The sequence below is a fragment of the Mustela erminea genome, chromosome 16, assembly GCF_009829155.1.
Source record: "Mustela erminea isolate mMusErm1 chromosome 16, mMusErm1.Pri, whole genome shotgun sequence".
Lineage (NCBI taxonomy): Eukaryota > Metazoa > Chordata > Mammalia > Carnivora > Mustelidae > Mustela > Mustela erminea.
Window position 1 is genome coordinate 15319496 of NC_045629.1, and position 24360 is coordinate 15343855.

Consider the following 24360-nt stretch of genomic DNA (forward strand, 5'->3'; position numbering starts at 1 on the left):
AGCTTGGGTGAAGGCTCCTCTCTGGGTCTACCTCATACGCTTTGGCTCCAGGGGCTTCCACATTTCTGTCAGAAGGTCCGTGGTGAGAAGACTCTTGCATGAGGCCGTGTCTAGAGATAAGTAAGAAATAAGACTCAGGAGCCGACATGATCACTTATGCAGCATTTAGTCAATTCAGGGAGCTGAAGACACAAATATCTGAGGAGTCAAGCAGGGAGTGAAACCTAAACCTTTTAATAAACAAAAAACAAGCTTGCCTGGAAAGTTGAAGTGTGATAGGTACATTTATTACTAAAGGGAGTAAATGCAATTTCTGCTAAATTCACTCACAGAAAAGACTCGACTCCTAGTCTTGCCTCTGTTTGACATTCCTGTGAGATTCCATTATTTGTTTTCTCAGAAAATATTAGCAAGGAGTAGCCGCTTCCCAGTGTTAGGACCTTGTAAATGACATTGTGTATAATGAACTGGCATTTATTTTTAATGAATGTTATCTTCTTTTTATCTTCACAAACTTGCAATTTATTTAAGATGTGTGAAGTGGACTGACTCTGTGATGCACATGAAATAGGGCGGGTGATGCCATCTCCATTTCAGGTTAAAACGTTACTTTACGATATTTTAAAATATGACTTAGTAATGATCACAGCCCTTGAACTGAGCTGTGTGGATTTGGTAATACAGCTACGTAGGAGAGACTCCCACAATCAGTGTCAGGTAACTGAAAGATTTCCCTCCCCATGTCTGAAAACCACAGTAAAATTTTAAAGTTACCTTGAAGAGATTTTTAATTATTGAGTAGAAAATTTTTTATTCTGAATATGAAGACAATGTGTATAGCATTGCATTATAGTACTCGAACATATGGCATTTTTGTTGACAAGAGAATGGTCTTTCTATTTGAACTCTGTAGCTCAGGATTTATCTTTTCCCTCTGTCTACTGCTTTCGAATAACTTTCACAGTAGCTAGATGTGATGAACTATGATGTACTATCAAATAATACTCGTATTTTTTTTTTAAGATTTCATTTATTTACTTGAGAAAGAGAGTGAGTAAGAGAGACCATGAGTGGAAGATCAGCAGAGGCAGAGGGAGAAGCAGACTCTCCACAGAGCAGGGAACCCAACGCGGGGCTCATTCCCGGGACTCCGGAATCTTGACCTGAGCCAAAGGCAGATGCCTAACCAATGGAGCCACCCAGGCGCCCCTCACATTACTTTTCTAAATTCAACATGCTTTGGAGTTAATGAGAAACAAAAGACACTGAGCTAATTTACTTTGTCTCTTGTGCCGAAAACAATTTGAGTGACAAAAGCAATTTACCTTGAACATGACCCAGTATGTCCCCCCATCCGAAGGGAATCCTTGAACCTAATCTTTAAAGTTCTTTGGCTGTGTAGTTTGTAAGTGTTTATCAAAGGTCTATTATACACAGAGTACATCTGAAGAGCTAATGAGAGCAATAAAAGTAAAGATAAGCCCTCTTCACTCTTGAAAACTTGTTAGGAAAATAAAATGGAGATGGAGGAAGCAGTTGAATCCTAGGACTTAGAAGTGTGTGATGGTATAGAAATGTGTGGGGAAGGCACCATTTGGAGTGCTTTTCTGAACCCCATTGGAGACAGCCGAGACATTTAGAAAGAGACTTGTGGATTTGGAGAAACTTAAGAAATGGAAGATACAAACAAGTAAAATCACATAGCTAGGAGAATTCAAATTATTTCATCATTGTCATCGTCTTAGATGTGTAAATGTCATTCTGCTCTCAGGTATGGGCTCCATAAGTTTTTTAGACAGAGAAGGTCCCTTTTTTAGGAGTAGCGGAAGGGGGTAGTGATTGTTGGGGGAGCTATTGACTATACATAGGGAAGATTTTGCATGTATATGATGCAATGCTTAGGTATAAGAATAGAAAAACTGTCACATGTTTCAGTTTGCACAAATGATAAAAATATTACACTGTAATTATATCCAAGGAAATAAACTCCTTAGCATTTGAGACACTAATTTCCAGTCATTCCAGGAAAATATAAGTATGTGTCAAAGTCCTTCAGCTTGAACCAGACAATGATGTTTATCTTCCTGGGGTCACCAGGATAACTTGGACTCTTCTTAGGGAAAGAAAATGAGTGATTTTTATTAACATTCTTAGCTTTGGAAAACTAAGGGAGACATTTCAGTGTGCACTGGGGGCTTTTTCTTGCTCCTGAGTGGAAAGGTTGTAAAGATTTGGTTCCAACACCTAAACAGCACTGAGTGTAGGTATTTCTGATATAATCTCATCTGCCTTCTGAAACATATCTGCTCCCATCTCCCTAACAGGCAGAAATACAACAGAGAAGCAAGCTATATATCATACTGTTTTTGTCTCTACTTCTTTCCTTCTTCCAAAGGCTTAATAACAAGAATTATTTGTCTTTCATTAATTTTAGCTCCCTTATTCATGCACACTCTCAATTTCTCAATTTCCTTTTTTTTTTTTTTTTTAGCCAACCTAAAATATGCTAAGCCTGACAGACTATCCTATTTAAAGGTTTTAGAGTTCTTTGCCTATGTTAACAAAATAGACTTGACACCACCACAGAACATTCTTGATCTTGTGGCTCTATCATATGGTTTTGAGTTTCTTAAAAAGGCTCTTGCAAATGAGTGGGAAAAACAAAAGATTTTCGTATCTGAAGTAGTGATGTTTTAGGCCTTTAAAATTATAAATAAAAGGATCTAAATCTTTTTTTTTTTTTTTTTTTTTTTTTTTTTTTTTTTTTTTGTAGAGACCTCTTTTGGATGACTTGGTAAGAATTAGATAAATGAAATCAGATGTGGGTTTCAAATTGTAGAAAATTTAAAACATTTATATAATGTCTCCACTGCACCCAGGAATCACACACAGGTTACAGTATTTTCTCTTTAGATTATAAACTATACAGGGCGGGGCGCGCCTGGGTGGCTCAGTGGGTTAAAACCTCTGCCTTCAGCTCAGGTCATGACCCCAGGGTCCTGGGATCGAGCCCCGCTTCGGGTTCTCTGCTCAGTGGGGAGCCTGCTTCCTCCTCTCTCTCTCTGCCTGCCTCTCTGCCTACTTGTGATCTTTGCCTGTCAAATAAACAAATAAAATATTTAAAAATAAATAAATAAACTATACAGGGACTGGGGCTGGATTTTACTTTCATGCTTATATAGTCACTTCCACATATATTCCTCCCTCCATAGCATTGCTCTTAGTAAGCATTCAAGAAGTATTTTTGAATGAATGAATGAGTGGCTTTTGTAATAAAAACCAAGCTTACTGTTAACCACTAGGGGGAACATGTTTCTGCCATACATCTTCCCCAACCCACATTATCCTTCAGTTGCTGATTTCACATGGAAAAAAAAAAAAACAAAACTCAAAGGGATGTTGACTTATTTAGTGACCTAGTTATATACTGAGAGTCTATAATGCATATACCATTGTTTAACATAATTTGCTTAGTTCTGCCATAGACAGTTCCACCAGGCTTTCTAACAAATTAATTTTTCACTGTAAAAAATGGTTTTTACCTCTTCTCCAGGGTGTGCTTTATTTAAATCTGGACGGTCTGAAAACGCAGTGGAAGGGAAAGTAAGACTTTCTTTCTTCTGGCTCCTGTCCTTTTACCCCACTTTCTCCATTTTTTACTGTTAAAAAATGTTTCTGTGAGGAGACCTCCAGAGGGCCAGATTGCCTAAGAGAGTCAGATTGATGATAGCTGTGCTGTCCCGATGCTGATTGACCTTCCAGGATGAAAGAAGTTCCACAAATAAATTTTATAATTCCAAGCAAGGCAAATACTACGGGGATGATTTCTCCAACCCTTTTAACAGTAGTACACACCATTTTCAGTCCCAGTTCCTATGTTAAAAAGTTGGCAACTCAACCCACATAAAAGAAAAAGATACAACGATGACAAAGAAAGGAAAGCCTGTGTTGAATATATGACTTAGTGAAAGCAATCACCTGAGCAGGTGTGAATAGCATCTCATCATTATAGCACCTCAGGGACTGCTGTGCATTTCTTCCTTGTGTTACTCTCTCACATGTCCCGGGGTGACTTTCCAACTGAAGAGGTAACTAGAGAGTTCTCACGTCTACTGCAGCCAGGCGGTCACAGTCAGCAGCCTAATAGCCCCCCAAAGATGGGCACGTCCGAATCTCCGAAACTTGTTAGAATGTTACCTGATGTGCCAGGAGGGACTTTGCAGATGTGAATAAGATAAAGGACCTTGAGATGCGGACATTGTCCTAGATTCTGCAAACGAGCCCGGTATAATCACGGAGGTGTTTAAAAATGGAAGAGGGGAGCCGAAAGTGAGTCAGAAACAGGAGACAGGAGAATTGAGCTGCCCTTACTGGCCTTGAAGATGGAAGGGGGCCCGAGGCGAGGAACACAGGTTGCATCTAGAAGCTGGAACAAGCAGGAATGGGATTCTTCTGTAGGGACATGGGCACTTTTGACTTCCAGGACTGTAAGATAACACATTTGTGTAGCTTTAGGTGCCTATATTTCTGATGATTTTCTAAAGCAGCAAAAGGAAATGAATAGAGTGTTTTCTCAGGATTTGTTTCTGACCTATGGCTCCTGCAAGGACCTTGCCTGTAAGAGGGGGCATTCAGCGCCCAGCCTCCCCCTCTCCCCTTTGCAGCCATTTACACTAACGCTGGACCTCTCCTCTCCAAGCCAACGAGAGGCCATTCGAGAAGTGAGAGAGCTCCAGGATGATCTCTTTGGTCATCAGGGGTCCAAAACTTGATGGGAAAGGTCCTAAAACCTGTAACTACTAAGCGGTTCGAGGCACTTTGCAACTTCACAATAAAAAGCTATTTGTATGCTATGACAAAGAAAGGAAAGCCTACGTTGAGTGTAGTAACAGTGTGTCAGACTGTAGTAACAGTAACTGCAGGGCAGGAACCGAAATACGATTTTAAGTGCCCCAAACACGCAGATCATTGGCCTGGCTGATATGACTGGGCATTTGGGGCCTGGAAGACTTTTTTCTGCAGCTCAACTTATTTGCATCTCTGTCTTGAGCTTTTAAAAGAAAGGATTCCATTATTTATAGAAGGCATAATGGGGGAGCTCTCCAGGGTTACTGTAGGTAAATCTGTGTAGAAAGGGACTGCATCCCCAGAATAAACTAACTCTGTAGCAACAGTCTGTTTTTATGTCCAAGGATGATTTATGTCTGGGGACAGTAGGGATTCCAGATCCCTTTCAGAAAACTTCAGATTAACTTCATGCATTCAGGAGACTTACTTAAGCTTTAGGTCAGCATTTACAACAAAATGTGGCATCAGGCTAAAAGAAAATGTTTATTTTTTATCCAAGAAGGGGATGGAGGATGTTTTTGTTTCATAAGAAGATCCTCACTTCATTGTCCTTGCTAGATCCTATTGTAATTTCCTCTGGCCTCAGTCTGAGCCAGTGTCCCCAACCTGGCCTGAATGCAAACACGAACTCCTCGTTATCTTGTTCTGCATTCGTTTCATCACTACTAAACGTTGATGCAGTAGAACTGAATGGGATCTTCTTGAAGGGGGTTGGGGGAGTGTTGGGGCAAAAGATAAGAATGACAGAGAATTGGGGCACCTGGGTGGCTCAGTAGGTTAAGCCTCTGCCTTTAGCTCAGGTCATGATCCCAAGGTCCTGGGATCGAGTCCCGCATCGGGCTCTCTGCTTGGCAGGGAGCCTGCTTCCTCCTCTCTTTCTGCCTGCCTCTCTGCCTATTTGTGATCTCTGTCTGTCAAATAAATAAAATCTTAAAAAAAAAAAAAAAGAATGACAGAGAATTACTGGTGAAAGGAGCAAGTTCCTCCTTGGTGACTGGCCCCATTTGGCCTTCCCGTAGACATGGGTCACTGCATGTGTGTCAGGGGACAGGAGTATTGGGCCTGGGCAATTGAGGAATCATGGTGGCCCCAAAAGTCCATGAATTACCCTGTCATTACCCAGCAAGAAAACACTATCTCTGCCGTTTTTACAGTCATCTAAGGCCTCCAGTGCCACTTAACCTTCATGTCCCACATATGAAAGGAAATTTAGATGAAATAAGGCCTGTTTCACTCACCAAGTACATTGTACACAGTCATAAGTCATTGAGGAATAGCTGCCCAGACACAGAACATATTTGGATATGATTCGAAATGAAAGGGAGTATTTTGTCATGTGCTTGGTTTTTGTTTTTTGGGTTTTTTGCTTGTTTGTTTTTGTTTTGTTTTGTTTTTAGTTAATATAAAGGCAGATGTCCAGCGTTAGGGATGCCTTTAGAAATGACATATTCTCAATTCTGTCTTTCCCACACTGGTTCCATGTTTCATAAATCTTCTTCATAATATAAATTTTTTACAGACCTGCTGCTTAAATAATAAAAAAAAAATTCCTCTACCTAACAGAGTGGACTCCTTGACCTGTGTCTGTTCCCCCTGCCCCAGCCCCCCGCACACCTTGCCCAAACAAGACATTCCACAAAAGAGATGAGGGGCTTTTGCAGGCAAAATTCTCAGGGACCTGAGTCTGAGTCCTGTACAGAAGAAGTACTGGATAGGGACAGAATGAATGATAAAAGAGCATCGGGGCAGGATTGAACACTTCCTAAGTAAATAAGGAAACATTTGTATTTATTACCTTTGCTTATCATGGTTATCCCAGAAGATGCGACATAAAACTAGAGAAAGGAAAGTTTTAAGCAGACAGTCACATAATAGGCTACAAAGACACTGAAACATGTGTTATTCAGGCACAATATTCTAGCAAGCAGTCCTGTGAATAAGAGTAAATGGGCATTATTTAAGCAGGGATTGTACAGTATTTTTTTTTAAGATAAAAAAGAGTCACCCAGGGAAAAGGTTTCATTCACCATGATCACAATATGCTACTATATATTTGATTTAATTTTCTAACTGTAACATTCACCCTGTTTTCTGTACTCTGTTATTTTATTTAAGTAAAATACGTCTGCTTTATGATTCTTATCAACACACAAAGAACCAGAGTCTCCCATCTTTTTAGCAGATACAGGGTGAATTCAGGATGTCAGATTTCCAAGACTTGATTGTAACCCAGAAGACGGGAAAATCTCACTCAGTACTTGAGTTTTTAAAAATCCATACCTGATCACACAGCTATCAAAGAGGAAGAAAGATCAAAAACACTAAAGTGATGTGTAAAGGGCAAGGAGAGAAAGCCTGTGTGCTTTCAGTCCAGGAAATGACGAATGCGTAACAGGGAGGCTTGAACTAAAAGAGGTTTGACAAATGAATTTTCTTGGAAATCAATGACTAGACAACCAGGGTAAGATTTATCCAGAGCATAAGAAATGTGACAAGTGGTTCAGCTTTTCCATTTTTAAAGATGAAGAGTTGGTTTGAGTCACATATTTAAATTCAAAAATTTTAAAAATTGTATCAGTCTTTTGCTATGTTTTGAACATAAATTAAATCGTTAATCATTGGCAGGATTTAATTAAGTTTCCATATGCATCGTTTATGAAATGACGCTGCCAATGATGACATATCAAATTTCCACAAGAAAGCATAATTTTCTTGCTGTCTTTTTTCCAAGTTAAAGGGAAGTTTAGTTCCTTTTAAATAGCAAGACTTTCTTACTCTAGGTAAGAAAGTACAATAATACTTAATGGGAGGACTCTTGATATATAAGCAAAATCAATTAAGTGTACATATAAGTTTAAATTCCTTTAAAGATAATGAGCTCCTTTTTTTTCCTGTTTCTTCAGCCTTTATAAGTAATAATGCAGGATTTACTAGATCTTTCTTACCACTTACCACTCCCAAACGAGCTATTTGTGGGTCTTATTCCACTTAGACTCACATTTGCAGAAACAGCGCTATGTCCCAGGCAGTGGTGCTGGCCATTCCTTCCAAGGGTGCTGATTTTAGTAACATAGAGAATGCAGCCCAGTAAATGGAAGGGCAGAGAGAATGAAATTTTTAATAGCTTTGCTCTCTTGGTGCTTTGTCTGAAAGAATCACTGTTACACTTGACATTTGTTGCCATTTTGCTTTTTCATTTTGAATCGTGGAGCCAGACCAGTCTGTGTGTTGAGGGGAGAAAGAGAGATGACCTCCGAAATGTCAAGAGTAATACGAACGGCTGACTGTAAGTTTGGAGAGGAGGACGATGGTGTTTCATCCATCTGTTTAAGTGCTGGCTGTGGTGTAGGCACCTGTAAGTAAGGTGAAACAATAGTAAGAAGCTTTTTAATTTTGCAAGAAGCACAATAATAGGATATGAGAGATGTGGCTTCTTTCCTGGCATAGGCCAGTGGTGTGTTTGAAGCAGGTGCCACAAGGAGCAAAGGGGAGCTCTGGGCAGATCTAAAGGTTGTCTCACTCCTGCTGCTTCCTACTTGTGACCTCAGGAGGGTACACAGTCCCTGAGCTTCACTTTCGTTATTGGTAAAATGCAATAAAACTACCTACTTTGTGAGGCTATTGAGATTAATAAGATAGTGTCTGCGAAGTGCCAGACCCCATCAGTGCCATTTTGCCTTTCCTCCCTTGTTTCTGTCTTATTGTTGCAGATAGTTTATACTCCCAGGTGATCAAGAACTTGGCCTACATTCCTTGTAAGAACCTGGCCCAGCTACACAGGGCAAAGAGATCTAGCAGAGGAAGTTCCTAACTCACTGTGGTGAGTTCACTTCTGCTTCTTCCTGCTGGCCGAGTTCCTGGTCAGATCCGAGGGGTGTTTGAGCAAGCACTGGGGACAGTCAGTGCTGTTTGCCCACATTTACTTGCCTGTGGATTTCAGGTCAAGAGTCTACCAGTTGACAACTCAGAACTGTCAGGTGAATTTCTTTGTCTGATACAGAGTGATCTGAGGCCAAATGCTTGACTTTGAGTTGCAGGTGGTGACTAGGAGTGGTTAAATGTCCACGACAGATGATTTTTCCTTTGTGCAGACATTGGAGCTGTCCTAGAACTGGGCCACTAGTCTGGCTTCATTTTAGGACCAGCAGTAAGCATTATGCCAAATGCCTAATCAAGGCCCAATATAGGCAAGGCAAATAGGTTTCACCTTGCACAGCAACACATTTCTTGGTAGTGAATGCCTAGAGAGCTGTGTGTAGAAGAATTTCAAGACCTCTTCTGGGCTCAGAACAAATGTGTGCCTTGGCCAGTGATGATGTCTGCTGTGGGTACTGGAGAGGATAATTGGGGCAGAAACGACAGGTTGGAAACCTCATTCCCTGGGTATCCACAAAGTGCTGCTTTACTTCAATAGGGGCATAGGCCATTATTCAACAGATGTCCATATTCACACACATGGAGCACTGTGTAATCACTGAGTTATTCCTTTGTTGAGGGGTGGTGCTGACAACACCACAGACCCAACATCCAAAGATAATCTCAGACTCTGGTAAGTGCTACAAGAGGTTCTGGGTCCCCTAATAATTTTTAATGTCATCAAAGATATTCATTCCTGGATATTGCCTGGTTTTCATGACCTCATAATTCCAGGGGTGCAGGGGCTTGTCCAGAATGACTTGAAGTCATCTAAAGCCAAAGTCAAGGCTAGCTTCTGCTGCTTTCATATCTCTTCCAGCAGTGAGCATACATACTAGGGTATAAAATAACACAAAATGTGCCACTTCTAACACAGAAATCCTAGAACTCTAAAATATATTTAGACTCTTTAAACCAAAACCCTGTCTGCTTCCTACCCCTCTGCCTGAGCTATTGATCTTCTGCCAGGAACATGTATTCATGATCAGTCAAAGATGGCATCCCATGGAGAATTTAATGAAAGAAATCTACAGTAGGGCCCCATCTGCCCATCAGCTGTCTCTCCTTGTCAAGAAAAGAAGCAAGGATGCACATCTGTGCAATGAGTACCAGGTGTTAAATAAAATCGTTATCCCAAATCAATACCTTCCCACTGACTCCTGGCTTGCTGTATTAGCACAGGTGAACGACAGTTTATACCAAACAGGGATTCCCGAGAACACATAACTAGTCATAGTCATGAAAAAAAGACAAAAAAAACCCCTATTTTGAACTTCTTATGATCATTGTGAATGTTTGTTAAGGCCTCCTCTTAACAAACATGATCTTAACATGATCAGCCTCCTCTGATCATGATTATATTAGGCTGTTGCATAACCTGTTTGAGACATTTTTATTTTTCTTCTCCTGACATTTCCAAACTATACAATACAAGTCCCATTATGAAAACACCAATTAAATACCCAAGTCAGGAAGTATGCCTTTAATGCCTTTCTTCAGTGGAATTTTGGCACTCAGATCTCCTGTCCTTTGAATGGGATGACTGTATTGGAAGTGTCCACAGTTCTCTACTTGGCCCATTTTCTAACTCAGTCTAACTCAGTCATTTTCAAATAATTTTAACCTGAGAACTCTTTGTGTTTTGTTTTTGTTTTTGTTTGTTTATTTATTTCACAAATAAAGTTTCACCAAGAATCCTGTATTAGTTTCCTAAGGCTCCTGTAACATAGTACCATAAAACGGGTAGCTTCTACAAACAAAATTTATTATCTCACAGTTCAGGAGGCTAAGTTTTCAAAATGAAGATGTCAGCAGGGTTGTTTCCTGCTGAAGGCTGTGAGGGGTAATCTATTATGTGCCTCTCTGCCGGCTTCTGGTATTAGCTATCTTTGGCATACCTTGACTTGGAGAAGTACCCTCCTCTACCAGGAAGGATGAGATCCTCCCTGTGTGCATCTCTCTTGTATCCAAATTTCTCCTTTTTATAAAACACCAGTCAGGGGCACCTGGGTAGCTCAGTCGGTTAAGCGTCAGCCTTCAGTTCAGGTCATGATCCCAGGGTCCTGGGATCGAGCCCCACATTGGGCTCTCTGCTCAAGGGGAGCGTGCTTCTCCCACTCACTCTCTTTCTGTGCTCTCTCTCTTTGGAAAAAAAAAAAAATCACCAGTCACACTGGATTAGGCATAATTCTAAGAATTAACTTTAATCATCTGCAAAGACCCTATTTCCAAATAAGATCACATTTATAGACATTAAGGCTTAAGACTTTCACATCTCTTGGGGGAACACAATTCAACCAGTAACAAATCTCAGTGGTAAAACAGAAAGTGTGAATCTGCTTACCTTGGATGGGGGGAGGGGCATAAAGTGCCTGACACCTTCTTCTTCCTTGTATTCCTCCCTCTTCTCTCTTGACGTACCTCCAAACCACCTTGAGCTATGCAAAACACAGTTTGAGAAATCACTGTTCCAACACAATGCGTGTACAACAATCAGATATTTCAGTATTTCAGTAGCTGTCAGAAGACCAGCAAGAGTTAACCTTTGCCATCATCACAGTGTACACCTTAAACCTACACAATATTATATGTTGATTATATCTCCATAAAGCTAGAAAAAAATCCAAGGTAAAAGATACTAGTGTAACATTAAGTCAGTCCTAACTCAGACCTATGACTCGTTTTTGCTATAAAGAATAACTCCTGGGAGGGAGGAGGGGAAGGCTATGAAGTCCATAGGGAAGATTGTAATGGAACGGTCTCCTGTCTGAATATCATTTCTGGGAGTCTCACCGCATCACTTTGGAGAGCAAGGTATTTTCCATCAAACCCTCACTACCAATTCACAAAATGATTGTGTCACTTCCTTATGGGAGCCAAACCTCCCATTAGCCATTAGCACAAACCAGCAGAACCTCAATGACATGCACGAGTCAGCCAAGAACAGATTTATTTACTGGCCCTCTTCTTTCCTCTCGCTGCCAGATCTGGGACCTTCCCAAATCACAGAGCCAGAAAGCCAATTCTAAGCCCTCTGCATTCTAATTTCCAAAGGCCTCCTGCTATCCAATTGCCTGCTATACAGGCAGAATTTGTCCATCTTGCAGCCCTGGCCAGAGTGTCTCTCGTTCACCTTGGAACAGCAGAAGTAGATAGGAGCACCTGCTAGCCCTTCAATGGGGGCCCCACACCTCAGATCATCACCTTTCATCCCCTCCATCTTGTGTCTGCATTTGTTTTTCAGGCACATTGGTTTCTACCAAGTTCCTTGGGATAAAGCTTGGAAAATACTCTCATTCCATGGCTCCTGAGAAATTGGTATTTACGCCATCAAGAAGAATGATGGCCTGGAAGGAATATTCTACCAGAATCCCAGGATGCAATCACAAATATCTCTTCCAAACTTTCATAATCCATCTCCATCATACTAGTGGATAAACCAAAGGTCCCATCAGTTCTGCTCTAAACGGACATATTAGTCCCTTAAAAGTCATGCGAGAAAACCCACAAGGTTTATGGAGAAAATGGGGTCAGGGAACAACTCACAAACTTTATCAGTGACATAAAAAAACAGGAAGCTAGTAAAAGGGGTGGCACAGTTTTGCATATACGAAGTGGTTAAGAAATGTATACATACTCTAGTAATATGTTGTTTTTCCTTGAAAAAGACGTGCAGTTTACTTGCTGAAGTGGATGTCAGAAAGGCTGCCGCTTCTGAGTTCTTGTGGAGAGGTGGAAGAAAAATTGTCTGAAATTCGGTGGGAAATTGTAACTCTACCAGGGGAGGAGCTTCGCTTATAATGCACGTGGGAAACCAAGGTACCGGTAGATTTTGAGGCACATTCATGTGTGCATTTCGTGTATTCCTGCACAACTCAGTCCAACAGGATGCAGTTTTCGGCATTCACCTGTCATTTCTCATGGACAAAGTCATACATAGACAAAAGCCAGACCTGCCCTCATGTTCAAATTTTTCCCTCATGTAGCAATCACACTGGGACAAATCCACATTTTCAAAACAAGCATTAGAGATTTCAGAATGCATTGTGCTTGGGGCCACACCTTCCATTTTTACCCTCCGTCAGAGAAAATCAGACGAGCCTCTTCCAATGCACCCATCTTCTGCCCCAGAATATCCCGTGACACATTAATCACCGATTTTATCATTACTTTTCAGCACCCACTGCCCTCTGCCCCAGGCCATTCTAAGGCAAGGGAGCAAACATGTCTGGATGAGGCATTTTGACTAACAAAAATTCCAGGAAAGTCGTAGAGACAGGAAACCAGGTGTCCATTGCATGCCTACATTGGACTGCCTGGCTGCAAAGCTGGTAGGAAGCCAACTTCACCAGACTTTTGTCGGAGGTGGGGGGGATCCAAAAATTGTCCTGAGAATACAAAATTCAGCTTGCAGTAACAGCTTGTGATAACATTGTTATTCATCTTAGGTTTCCTTTCTTTTTTTCTTCTTTTGGTTGAAAATTTTATTTATTCGTCAGGGAGAACAGCAGGCAGAGGCAGAAACAGGCTCCCTGCTGTGCAGGGAGCCCGATGTGGGACTCGATCCCAGGACCCTGGGATCATGACCTGAGCCAAAGGCAGACGCTTAATGACTGAGCCACCCAGGCATCCTTCCCTCTCTTCTTGTATGGCACTGAATCACATATAGAGCTTCCCACTCAGTACTTTAATCCACAGAAATAGCCCAGAGAAAGCAGGTTATTTGGGGTCCCTGAGGAATGGCAGAGATAGTTATACTATCCAGGATGACACCCCACCACCACTGTGGGAGGCCTAAATTTGGTCAGACACGACCTGGCCACACATGCAGACACAGAGGTCTCCTGAGCAGATGATAGCATATTCCTGATATGGGGGAACAAGAGCAACTTTGACATATGCTAGGGTAGGTTTGATTAGGTCAATCTTTGGGCTGCCTCCAAAGAGAAGAAACTTGCTTCAGACCTTGTTCTGAGCTTCTCTTTCTCTGAAAGCTATCTGGGATGCTTACCTTGGGCTTCAGCCTTCTTGCAACCTGATCTCCCCCACCCCCACCCCCCCGTCATTCTTGCTTGGACCAAAGTTGAAGTCTCAGTTACTTCCTTGCTGGACTTTTGTACTCTGCAATGACTCCTGACAGTGTAGATGGTTCCTTTGCCTCTTGCCTTGCCAGGAACCGTGATGTGCACTCCCCACTCCTCACAATTTTCTGTTGGCCATCAGAGCTCCATTTTCACAATTATCTGTTGGGACTACAGTTCCCCTCACCTGCCAAATCAAATCTCTTGCCCTTCTTTTTTACCTTTTTTGAAGATTTATGTATTTATGTAAGAGACAGAGAGTGCAAGTAGGGAGAATGGCAGAGGGAGAGGGAGAGAGAAATCCCTCAAGCAGACTCCCTGCTGAGCCCAAGGCGGGGCTCGACCCCAGGACCCTGAGATCATGACCTGAGTTGAAATCAAGAGTTTGCCACTTAACCCACTGAGCCACTCAGGTGCCATAAAAATCCCTTTTCCTTCTAACTCTGTCTCAAACTGCATCTTCCTAGATGAGCCAACAGTAAGGGACATTTCCCCAGGTTATGACCCCACAAGGAGCTCATGGGTGTCTATTGCACCATATGAGAACAAACTCATACATGTTTTCACTTTGCATCATTTTCAAAGTACCGTGAGAACTCATTGTATTATTTAAGGGAATCAATTAGTGACTACCTTGCAAAAGAAATGCCACATTCATTCTTTCCATATAGTATAACTTCAAGGCTCTTTTGTAATTTGTGATTTTACTAGGATATTTGCATATTTGTTACTAATAAACTGCATTGCTGTTTTTTTTTTTTTTTTTTTTTTTTATTTTATTATTTCCAGCGTAACAGTATTCATTATTTTTGCACCACACCCCGTGCTCCATGCAATCCGTGCCCTCTATAATACCCACCACCTGGTACCCCAACCTCCCACCCCCCGTCCCTTCAAAACCCTCAGATTGTTTTTCAGAGTCCATAGTCTCTCATGGTTCACCTCCCCTTCCAATTTCCCCCAACTCCCTTCTCCACTCTAAGTCCCCATGTCCTCCATGCTATTTGTTATGCTCCACAAATAAGTGAAACCATATGATAATTGACTCTCTCTGCTTGACTTATTTCACTCAGCATAATCTCTTCCAGTCCCGTCCATGTTGCTACAAAAGTTGGGTATTCATCCTTTCTGATGGAGGCATAATACTCTATCCCCAGGAGTACAGGTCTATGAATCACCAGGTTTACACACTTCACAGCACTCACCAAAGCACATACCCTCCCCAATGTCCATAATCCCACCCCCTTCTCCCAAACCCCCTCCCCCCAGCAACCCTCAGTTTGTTTTGTGAGATTAAGAGTCACTTATGGTTTGTCTCCCTCCCAATCCCATCTTGTTTCATTGATTCTTCTCCTACCCACTTAAGCCCCCATGTTGCATCACCACTTCCTCATATCAGGGAGATCATATGATAGTTGTCTTTCTCTGCTTGACTTATTTCGCTAAGCATGATACGCTCTAGTTCCATCCATGTTGTCGCAAATGGCAAGATTTCATTTCTTTTGATGGCTGCATAGTATTCCATTGTGTATATATACCACATCTTCTTGATCCATTCATCTGTTGATGGACATCTAGGTTCTTTCCATAGTTTGGCTATTGTGGACATTGCTGCTATAAACATTCGGGTGCATGTGCCCCTTTGGATCACTACGTTTGTATCCTTAGGGTAAATACCCAATAGTGCAATTGCTGGGTCATAGGGCAGTTCTATTTTCAACATTTTGAGGAACCTCCATGCTGTTTTCCAGAGTGGCTGCACCAGCTTGCATTCCCACCAACAGTGTAGGAGGGTTCCCCTTTCTCCGCATCCTCGCCAGCATCTGTCATTTCCTGACTTGTTGATTTTAGCCATTCTGACTGGTGTGAGGTGATATCTCATTGTGGTTTTGATTTGTATTTCCCTGATGCCGAGTGATATGGAGCACTTTTTCATGTGTCTGTTGGCCATCTGGATGTCTTCTTTGCAGAAATGTCTGTTCATGTCCTCTGCCCATTTCTTGATTGGATTATTTGTTCTTTGGGTGTTGAGTTTGCTAAGTTCTTTATAGATTCTGGACACTAGTCCTTTATCTGATATGTCGTTTGCAAATATCTTCTCCCATTCTGTCAGTTGTCTTTTGATTTTGTTAACTGTTTCCTTTGCTGTGCAAAAGCTTTTGATCTTGATGAAATCCCAATAGTTCATTTTTGCCCTTGCTTCCCTTGCCTTTTGCGTTGTTCCTAGGAAGATGTTGCTGCGGTTGAGGTCAAAGAGGTTGCTGCCTGTGTTCTCCTCAAGGATTTTGATGGATTCCTTTCGCACATTGAGGTCCTTCATCCATTTTGAGTCTATTTTTGTGTGTGGTGTAAGGAAATGGTCCAATTTCATTTTTCTGCATGTGGCTGTCCAATTTTCCCAGCACCATTTATTGAAGAGGCTGTCTTTTTGCCATTAGATATTCTTTCCTGCTTTGTCGAAGATTAGTTGACCATAGAGTTGAGGGTCTATTTCTGGGCTCTCTATTCTGTTCCATTGATCTATGTGTCTGTTTTTGTGCCAGTACCATGCTGTCTTGATGACGACAGCTTTGTAATAGAGCTTGAAGTCCGGAATTGTGATGCCACCAACGTTGGCTTTCTTTTTCAATATCCCTTTGGCTATTCGAGGTCTTTTCTGGTTCCATATAAATTTTAGCATTATTTGTTCCATTTCTTTGAAAAAGATGGATGGTACTTTGATAGGAATTGCATTAAATGTGTAGATTGCTTTAGGTAGCATAGACATTTTCACAATATTTATTCTTCCAATCCAGGAGCATGGAACATTTTTCCATTTCTTTGTGTCTTCCTCAATTTCTTTCATGAGTACTTTATAGTTTTCTGAGTATAGATTCTGTGTCTCTTTGGTTAGGTTTATTCCTAGGTATCTTATGGTTTTGGGTGCAATTGTAAATGGGATTGACTCCTTAATTTCTCTTTCTTCTGTCTTGCTGTTGGTGTAGAGAAATGCAACTGATTTCTGTGCATTGATTTTATATCCTGACACTTTACTGAATTCCTGTATAAGTTTTAGCAGTTTTGGAGTGGAGTCTTTTGGGTTTTCCACATATAGTATCATATCATCTGCGAAGAGTGATAATTTGACTTCTTCTTTGCCGATTTGGATGCCTTTAATTTCCTTTTGTTGTCTGATTGCTGAGGCTAGGACCTCTAGTACTATGTTGAATAGCAGTGGTGATAATGGACATCCCTGCCGTGTTCCTGACCTTAGCGGAAAAGCTTTCAGTTTTTCTCCATTGAGAATGATATTTGCGGTGGGTTTTTCATAGATGGCTTTGATGATATTGAGGTATGTGCCCTCTATCCCTACACTTTGAAGAGTTTTGATCAGGAAGGGATGCTGTACTTTGTCAAATGCTTTTTCAGCATCTATTGAGAGTATCATATGGTTCTTGTTCTTTCTTTTATTGATGTGTTTTATTACATTGACTGATTTGCGGATGTTGAACCAACCTTGCAGCCCTGGAATAAATCCCACTTGGTCGTGGTGAATAATCTTTTTAATGTACTGTTGAATCCTATTGGCTAGTATTTTGTTGAGTATTTTCGCATCTGTGTTCATCAAGGATATCGGTCTATAGCTCTCTTTTTTGGTGGGATCCTTGTCTGGTTTTGGGATCAAGGTGATGCTGGCCTCATAAAATGAGTTTGGAAGTTTTCCTTCCATTTCTATTTTTTGGAACAGTTTCAGGAGAATAGGAATTAGTTCTTCTTTAAATGTTTGGTAGAATTCCCCCGGGAAGCCGTCTGGCCCTGGGCTTTTGTTTGTTTGGAGATTTTTAATGACTGTTTCAATCTCCTTACTGGTTATGGGTCTGTTCAGGCTTTCTATTTCTTCCTGGTTCAGTTGTGGTAGTTTATATGTTTCTAGGAATGCATCCATTTCTTCCAGATTGTCAAATTTATTGGCGTAGAGTTGCTCATAGTATGTTCTTATGATAGTTTGTATTTCTTTGGTGTTAGTTGTGATCTCTCCTCTTTCATTCATGATTTTATTTATTTGGGTCCTTTCTCTTTTCTTTTTGATAAGTCGGGCCAGGGGTTTATCAATTTTATTAATTCTTTCAAAGAACCAGCTCCTAGTTTCGTTGATTTGTTCTATTGTTTTTTTGGTTTCTATTTCATTGATTTCTGCTCTGATCTTTATGATTTCTCTTCTCCTGCTGGGCTTAGGGTTTCTTTCTTGTTCTTTCTCCAGCTCCTTTAGGTGTAGGGTTAGGTTGTGTACCTGAGACCTTTCTTGTTTCTTCAGAAAGGCTTGTACTGCTATATATTTTCCTCTCAGGACTGCCTTTGTTGTGTCCCACAGATTTTGAACCGTTGTATTTTCATTATCATTTGTTTCCATGATTTTTTTCAATTCTTCTTTAATTTCCTGGTTGACCCATTCATTCTTTAGAAGGATGCTGTTTAGTCTCCATGTATTTGGGTTCTTTCCAAACTTCCTTTTGTGGTTGAGTTCTAGCTTTAGAGCATTGTGGTCTGAAAATATGCAGGGAATGATCCCAATCTTTTGATACCGGTTGAGTCCTGATTTAGGACCGAGGATGTGATCTATTCTGGAGAATGTTCCATGTGCACTAGAGAAGAATGTGTATTCTGTTGCTTTGGGATGAAATATTCTGAATATATCTGTGATGTCCATCTGGTCCAGTGTGTCGTTTAAGGCCTTTATTTCCTTGCTGATCTTTTGCTTGGATGATCTGTCCATTTCAGTGAGGGGAGTGTTAAAGTCCCCTACTATTATTGTATTATTGTTGATGTGTTTCTTTGATTTTGTTATTAATTGGTTTATATAGTTGGCTGCTCCCACGTTGGGGGCATAGATATTTAAAATTGTTAAATCTTCTTGTTGGACAGACCCTTTGAGTATGATATAGTGTCCTTCCTCATCTCTTATTATAGTCTTTGGCTTAAAATCTAATTGATCTGATATAAGGATTGCCACTCCTGCTTTCTTCTGATGTCCATTAGCATGGTAAATTCTTTTCCACCCCCTCACTTTAAATCTGGAGGTGTCTTCGGGCTTAAAATGAGTTTCTTGGAGGCAACATATAGATGGGTTTTGTTTTTTTATCCATTCTGATACCCTGTGTCTTTTGACAGGGGCATTTAGCCCATTAACATTCAGGGTAACTATTGAGAGATATGAATTTAGAGCCATTGTATTGCCTGTAAGTTGACTGTTACTGTATAAGGTCTCTGTTCCTTTCTGATCTACCACTTGTAGGCTCTCTCTTTGCTTAGAGGACCCCTTTCAAGATTTCCTGTAGAGCTGGTTTGGTATTTGCAAATTCTTTCAGTTTTTGTTTGTCCTGGAAGCTTTTAATCTCTCCTTCTATTTTCAATGATAGCCTAGCTGGATATAGTATTCTTGGCTGCATGTTTTTCTCGTTTAGTGCTCTGAAAATATCATGCCAGCTCTTTCTGGCCTGCCAGGTCTCTGTGGATAAGTCAGCTGCCAATCTAATATTTTTACCATTGTATGTTACAGACTTCTTTTCCCGGGCTGCTTTCAGGATTTTCTCTTTGTCACTGAGACTTGTAAATTTTACTATTAGGTGACGGGGTGTGGGCCTATTCCTATTGATTTTGAGGGGCGTTCTCTGAACCTCCTGAATTTTGATGCTCGTTCCCTTTGCAATATTGGGGAAATTCTCCCCAATAATTCTCTCCAGTATACCTTCTGCTCCCCTCTCTCTTTCTTCTTCTTCTGGAATCCCAATTATTCTAATGTTGTTTCGTCTTATGGTGTCACTTATCTCTCGAATTCTCCCCTCGTGGTCCAGTAGCTGTTTGTCCCTCTTTTGCTCAGCTTCTTTATTCTCTGTCATTTGGTCTTCTATATCACTAATTCTTTCTTCTGCCTCATTTATCCTAGCAGTGAGAGCCTCCATTTTTGATTGCACTTCATTAATAGCTTTTTTTATTTCAACTTGGTTAGATTTTAGTTCTTTTATTTCTCCAGAAAGGGCTTTTATATCTCTCGAGAGGGTTTCTCTAATATCTTCCATGCCTTTTTCGAGCCCGGCTAGAACCTTGAGAATTGTCATTCTGAACTCTAGATCTGACATATTACCAATGTCTGTATTGATTAGGTCCCTAGCCTTTGGTACTGCCTCTTGTTCTTTTTTTTGTGTTGAATTTTTCCGTCTTGTCATTTTGTCCAGATAAGAGTATATGAAGGGGCAAGTAAAATACTAAAAGGGTGGCAACAACCCCAGGAAAAAATGCTTTAACCAAATTAGAAGAGATCCAAAATCGTGAGGGGGGAGAAAGGGGATAAAAAGAGGTTCAAAAAGGAAGAAAGAAAAAAAAAGAAAAAAGAAAAAAAAAAAAAAAAGAAAAAAGAAAAGAAAAGAATTAAAAAAAAACGGAAAACACCTTTCAGAAAGTGGTTGTTTTTCTGTTTCCAGAATTGCTGTTCTTCTTCTCTTTGATCTGCCGATGGATTTTCAGGTGTTTGCAATCTTTAGATAAGCTATCTAGCTGATCTCCGGCTAGCTGAAGCAGTCTCAGCCTGCTACTTCTCCGCCATCTTCTCGTTTGAATCTGCATTGCTGTTTTGATTAACAGTTTGTCAGTTAATCAATGTTTGATATTGTGAATCGTTTTAGGATGAATCCATGGGCAGGTTTGAAACAGCAGCCTTATGTCCATTTTACATGAAAGAAAGACTCAAGAAGGTAGATTGATCTCAATGTGAAATGAAGGTGCTGACATGGAAGCTTCCTTCACTTACTCTCTGGTGCCGCACATGAAGCAAATGAACTCTCTTGATGTCCACCTGATGTGTTTAGGGCCCCCCTTGTTTCCATGCATTATAAAGTTGTGCTTGTCCTAACTAAATTTCTACAGGCCATACTATATTTACTACAATCCGTTTGATCTGCGGTTCAGTTTGGTTATCAACACGGATAACCAGAAACTGAATTTGCAAACAGGAATCCAAATACAGAAGCAATATTAATAAAACTAGACAACTGTCCCTTCTGTATTTTAATTGCCCCTTCTGCAATTTAAAAAAACGCTTTGACTTTCTGTTTGTATGAGAAATCCAATGCATCATATAAAATATAGTCAAAAAGAAGAAAGAATGTTCATGAAAGTAACCGAGGGCAGAAACCCCTGGGTGGCTCCGTCCTTTGAGAGACCAGCTCTTAATTTCAGCTCAGGTCATGCTCTCAGGGTCCTGGGATCAGGCCCTGCATTGAGCCTTAGGCTCAGCATGGAGTCTGCGTTAGACACTCTCACTCCCTTTGCCCCTCTCCCTACTCACGCAAGCATGCTCTCTCTAAATAAGTAAATAAATAAATCTTTTTAATAAGAAAGTAATAAAGTGCAAAGTAGTTTAATTTTAAAAAGAAGGTGGCAAATAATTTAAATGTATATACATACACACACACTTTGGAAACCAATGGATGAGAACATAACAAAGTCACATAGGAAATAACAATTAAGACAAAGTAAAAATTAAAATACTTCAAAATTGAAAACCAAAGAGATTCAAGAAAGCTGACTTATTGAAAACATGAACAAATAATTAAAACTTGACATACAGGGTACGATTTAAAAATAATTTAAGATGTTTTCAGAGAAGAAAAAAGAAAGGAGATATTTAGCATTTATTATAATGTCTGAGTTTCCTCTTCAGCTAAAAATTATGAAAAATTCCTAATTGTAAATAAAATACACTCAAGATTCTCTGAAATCATCTGAAAATCATTTTGAAATCCCTGAAAATCATTTTGGAATTGGAAGATATATTGAGTGACATATGATTTTTGCAAGAGATAGGACACAAGTCAGAGACCTGAAGAAATGGAAAGAATAAAGACACAAGAAATAACACAGACACCGAAAAAAAATAAGAATATTTCGCAGAAAAGGTAGATAATACAATCAGAGTGTGGGGTCTTAGATGAGGAAGAAGAGCAGTAGGACTGATTCTTTTCATAAGCTAAAAAGAGCTTAAAAGTGGTTTATTTGTTCATCCCACAATGCAGGAGTGGTAGGTCCTAGATTTAAGAGTCTGTGCTTGTGCATATGTATGTGTGTATATGTGTGTGCATGTGTTTTGCATCTGTGCATGTTTGTATGTGTATCCACAGGTCTGCATGCCAGTGTACGCATGTGTATGTGTGTGAAGACCGTGGAGAATCTAGATAATTTAGTCCTTCATCTCACACATCCCTAAAACTGTATTGCTCTTTTGATTAGTAGTTTGGCATTTAATCAATATTTGATACTGTGAATCATTTTAGGATGAATCCATGGACAGGTTTGAATCAGCAGCCTTATCTCCAAATTCCAAAATAAATTTAAGTGAACGAAAGCATAAGAAGGTAGAGTCATCTCAATGTGAAATGAAGGAAGGTATAAAGCGAAGAAAAAAGTATTTATAGGACTTCTTCATTTTTTTTTTTTAATTGGGGGAAGGAAGCAGAATAGTCTAATGATTAACTCATGGTTTTTACTCAGACATCTCTGAGTTCAAACTCTGATATGTCACTTCTGCGCCATGTCCCATTGGCCAATTTAATTAGTCTCCCCATAGTTTGGTTTCTTAGTTACATAATGAGGATGGCAGTAGTTTCTTCACAAAGCAATTTTAAGAACTGAGTTAGAGGGGTGCCTGGGTGGCTCAGTCATTAAGCGTCTGCCTTCAGCTCAGGTCATGATCCCAGGGTCCTGAGATCGAGTCCCACATCAGGCTCCCTGCTCAATGGGAAGCCTGCTTCTCCCGCACCCACTCCCCCTACTTGTGTTCCCTCTCTCATTGTGTCTCTCTCTGTCCAATAAGCAAATAAATGAACAAACAAACTGAGTGAGATAACATATAAAGACCTCAACATAATGCTTGGCACAAAGTGTGTAATCCATATATGATAGTCATTGTGATCATTATTTACTGATAAACAAATCAAGTCCTTAAACAAAATAAGACACACACACCAGAAAGTCCAATAAGAAAAGCAGGAGATAAGAGAGGAGTGAGAATGGGCCTCCCTAGAACCAGTCCTAGCTCCAAGCCTTGCTCACAGGGGAACCTGCAGCCTCAGCTACGATAGACCCCACATCTCTGCCTGTTCTCCTCTGACTGACCACACAATCACCCTAGGAAGGAAATCCTTACAGACCAGGGATAGTGAGTTGCTGCAATAAATTTCATAGTAAAGTACTCTGCCTCGTAGTAAAAAATATTAGTTAATGATGACAAATCTAATGCCCTGTTGTTTAATTTAGATATTTAAAGAAACATATTTCCTATTTTTCATCGCTATCCTTCACTAATGGTCTAAGAACATAGAATGAAAAGCTTTCCTGCAAGCCATTTCCCAGAATGCAATAGGTCACCTGGTTGTACACGTATATTTATGCTGAAAATTTGTACTTACCTTCACAAACACATGCACAGAGAAATGTAGCACACCCAGCTGTGTAAGTAGGAAATGGCTTGAAGACATATCAGCAAATCAGCAACCGACTCATTAAACTGACAGGAAACCTTGTCTCACATTATTCGAAAAGAATATACTGGATCTGACTAAAATGCATTCAGAGACCAGTTTGAAAAACATCTTTAAAGGAAACAGTAAGGAAGTGTGGTTGGTAGAAAAAGGAAACAGATGCTCTCACTAGAATAAAAAGCCAAATTACAAATGCTTGAGCTTTACAACAGTTTTGAATAACCCTGTATGGTGCAGCGTAAGAACTTTCAGCTTTCATGAATGCAAAAGTCATTTTATCCTACCAGTGTTAGAGCACTTTTTTTTCCTTTTCATGTTTCCTTTTCATTCATTCTTGGTTCATTTCATTTTTTTTCCTCATGACCTGGCACTTTCTTCCATTACAATCTAGGACTATACTAGCAAAGGGAAATGGACCAAAGAGACATTTATCTCAATAATTCAGGCAGAAATAACTGATACCTGAAGCAGCAAGATGTTTTAGACAAAAGAGAATTTTTGCTTGGATTAACCCCAGACCTGGTTTGGTTTCAGACATAAACGAAGGTTTTGAGATCCCACAGTGCTGGGATTCTGATCCCTCTAGTGCACTACCCAAGCTTTGGGACCCTTTGGTGAAAATGGCACTGTTATCATGTACATGAATATTTACTTCTGGACACCACTACTCACCTCTCATATTCTGAAAAACCACAGTGATGGAAAACTGCATGCATCCAGCATTTATAAAGCCCCACAGGCTCAGCTTCTGAATACTCGAGTGTTCAGCAGGAGGGCTGTCCTGAGGTGCCCTGCCTTATGAGGGCATCTCGCGTAGCATTTCCAGAACCTGCCAATAGACGTCAAGGGGCGGAGCTACGGCTGGAGAAGACATCTCCCCAATCGGTATTCAGATTGTTCCCACCCCTGCTCTCAGTGGAGACTGGGGAGGAAAGTATACAGATTGAAGCAAAAAGTAAAACGATCTAAAAGGTGCTCTCTGAACACGGCTCTGTTGATGGGGA

The 24360-nt window shown here is 40.5% G+C and overlaps 1 protein-coding gene and 1 long non-coding RNA gene across 4 annotated transcripts in view; one reads left to right on the forward strand and one right to left on the reverse strand.

The window, feature by feature from the left end:
• Positions 1-23410, reverse strand: LOC116575036. The gene is made up of 4 exons (XR_004279573.1): positions 23285-23410; positions 11108-11201; positions 7801-8201; positions 1-110 (listed from the first exon to the last, which is right to left on the reverse strand). It is a non-coding gene; the product is annotated as an uncharacterized LOC116575036 (long non-coding RNA).
• NKAIN3 (sodium/potassium transporting ATPase interacting 3) overlaps positions 1-24360 on the forward strand; it is a 621391-nt gene that overhangs the window by 534657 nt on the left and 62374 nt on the right. The window lies entirely within an intron of this gene.